Below are 3,397 nucleotides of genomic sequence, written 5' to 3'. Positions count from 1 at the left end.
AGCGTGGAGATTGAGGCGGCGCTGCATCGCTAGACGAGGGAGATAGGGCGGCCGCATCGAATGGATCGAGAGACGGATGGTGGCGTATGTTTTTTTTGGTTTTGCACCGGATGGTCGGAGATGGGCGAAAAAAAATCTACAAAGGTTAACCTACGAAAAAAACCGAACGAAAGTGATGGGACGAAAATTGACCTGCGGAGACTACCAACTGCTGCATTAGGAGTAGAGACAAGGTATTCGATGGAATGCCCGAGCCACACTACTTAAGCTTTCTCCTCTCCAAGCTCGACCTCCAAGCTCCATTTTCCTCAATATTTGTCTAGGTTTAGCGGTCCGCCACGCCCCGTCCCCGTCTTCACCGTGGTTGATCACTAGCGCCGATCTCATCGCCGGCACCACCGTGGTAAGCCTCTTGTTCTTATCTTCTTTCTGAAAGAAAAAATATTCTTACTTGTATGTTTAGATAGATACTTGTATTATTTTCTTACTTTTATTATTGCATCTTATATAGTGCGATGGTTTTGGTATCCGCCCCCATCGATCCTCGTCCTGTCTATGATTTGGATGTGGTATATATTATCTTTTCATAACTATTGCTTCATTTATTGTTTATGACAATTATACCGGCCAACGTGTTATAGATTTTATTTATCTAGGAGGTTGTTGAACCGGAAATTCCAACCGACCCTATTGTCGAGAGGTTAAATTTAGTTGAAGAATAAAACAATTTCTTGAAGGAAAAAATAAGAAAAAATGAGGAGGAGAAGATGATATTGGAGTTGCATGTTGCGGATGTCGTCGATGATCACAAGATCAAGATGGATGCAATGCGCTTGAAGATTAGAAAGATTAGAAAATATGCCATTCATACCGAGGCTTGGTATCATTATGCCATTGGATCAGTTGTTACCTTGGTTGCGATTATGATCGCATTTGTTTTCGCATTAAAATGTTTTACATAGTTTCAATGTATGGTTAATTAATTTAGATGCTCTGCAGAGCTTTATATTGTTAGATGAGAACTATGTATGTACTTTGGTTTTAATGTGATGATGAACTTCTATTAATTTGGTCACTTAATTATCTATTCATGATGTTCTGTAATGATTTTTGACACACTTAATTATATATAATGCACGCAGATGAACCGGCAATGGATGTACGGTGACAAATACACCTCCGAGTACATTAAGGGCGTGCATGATTTTCTCGAAGTGGCTGAGGCAAACAAGCAGAATGGTTTTATGTGTTGTCCATGCCCTATATGTGGGAATACGAAGTCTTACTCTGACCGGAAAATCCTTCACACCCACCTGCTTTACAAGGGTTTCATGCCACACTATAATGTTGGGACGAGGCACCAAGAAATAGGGGTTATGATGGAAGACGGCGAAGAAGAAGAGTACGATGACAACTATGTGCCCCCTGAATACGGTGATGCTACTCAACATCAAGAGGAACCAGACGATGTGCACGATGATGCTGTAACGGGAGAAGCTGCTGAAGATCAAGAGGAACCAAACAATGTGCCCGATGATGATGATCTCCGTCGGGTCATTGTCGATGCAAGGACGCAATGCGAAAGTCAAAAGGAGAAGCTGAAGTTCGATCACATGTTAGAGGATCACAAAAAAGGGTTGTACCCCAATTGCGAAGATAGCAACACAAAGCTCGGTACCGTACTGGAATTGCTGCAGTGGAAGGCAGAGAATGCTATGCCTGACAAAGGATTTGAGAAGCTACTGAAAATATTGAAGAAGAAGCTTCCAAAGGATAACGAATTGCCCGACAGTACGTACGCAGCAAAGAAGGTCGTATGCCCTCTAGGATTGGAGGTGCAGAAGATACATGCATGCCCTAATGACTGTTACAATTTGGAAAGGATACGAGATAAATGGGAATACATTTTACACGATTGACCAAGATCAAAAGAGCACCAACCAAAACAGCGGTGTCCGCTTTGATGCAACAACCGAGAGGGGAAAGGACACATATTATGGTTACATAGTGGACATATGGGAACTTGACTATGGACATGATTTTAAGATCCCTTTGTTTAAGTGCAAATGGGTCAATCTGTCAGGAGGCGGGGTACAGGTAGACCCACAGTACGGAATGACAATAGTGGATCTGAAAAATCTTGGGTACACTGACGAACCGTTCGTCCTAGCCAATGATGTGGCACAGGTTATCTATGTGAAGGACATGTCTACCAGACCGAGAAAAAGAAAAGATAAGGAAGCGAATACATCATACGATGAGCCAAAGCGCCACATAGTTCTTTCAGGAAAAAGGGACATCGTGGGAGTGGAGGGCAAGACAGACATGTCTGAAGATTATGAAAAGTTTCATGAAATTCCTCCCTTCAAAGTCAAGGCGGACCCAAACATCCTGATGAACGATGAAGATTATTCATGGTTACGGCGCAATAAGCAAATGACACAAGCAAAGAAAAAGTGAAGACTTTCTCCAGCACAAACGAGTATGATACCATTGTCTGTTTTGTACATGCACATGCTATGTGGGTGAAATTATGATACCATGCCAACTTTCAACTTTTTCAGAGTTCATTTGAAATGCTTTCATGTCTTATGGTTCGGCCCTCGTAATACCATTAATTCCGGTTCGCTCCTTGTCAACTATGTTCTCACCAAGAACACTCTCAAGAGGGCAGCCACGTGGGCCATTGGTCCCGGTTCGTCTAGACCTTTTGGTCCCAGTTCCACGCACGAACCGGGACCAATGCGCCTCGCCCCTGGCCCATGACCATTAGTCCCGGTTTGTGCCAAAAACCGGGAGTAAAGGGTTGGTCCTCATTGCGCTCAGAGTTTAGTCCCACCTCGCCAACCGAAGGGCGCTCACACCGGTTTATAAGCCCGTCCCTCTCTGCCTTGTTGAGCTCCTCTCAAAGGGAAAATAGATGCCCCTATACAGGGAATTTGACCTAAATTCATAGTGAATTTCTCTGAAATTTAATAGAAATTTATTATGAATTTAGGTTGAATTTTCTCTATAGGCGCATCTATGTTCATTTTTTAGTAAAGTTAATCACAAACGTGTGATTCACACAAATTTCAAAGAATTCAAATTTTAACTATTCAAATTTAAAAACTAATGGCACTAACAGAAAGTTTATATTTTTTCTATAACTAATAGCACTAACAGAAAGTTTATAATTTTGTTGACCTAAAAGCAAAAAGAATTTAAAAATAAAGCAAAAAACAAAAGAAAATAAATAATGCAGAAAACAAAACAAAAAACTGGAAATAAAATAAAAATAGCAACAATAAGTATTTTGTTGTAAGTAGATACAAAATAAAATAAATAAAGCAACAAAGAAAACAAAAAAAATAAAAAAAGTGTTTTCAAATTTGAAAACTAATGATACTAACAGAAA

This window comes from Triticum aestivum, chromosome 7B (genome assembly GCF_018294505.1).
Source record: "Triticum aestivum cultivar Chinese Spring chromosome 7B, IWGSC CS RefSeq v2.1, whole genome shotgun sequence".
Classification (NCBI taxonomy): domain Eukaryota; kingdom Viridiplantae; phylum Streptophyta; class Magnoliopsida; order Poales; family Poaceae; genus Triticum; species Triticum aestivum.
The sequence above is the reverse complement of the archived record's forward strand: the minus strand, read 5'-3'. Positions refer to the sequence as shown.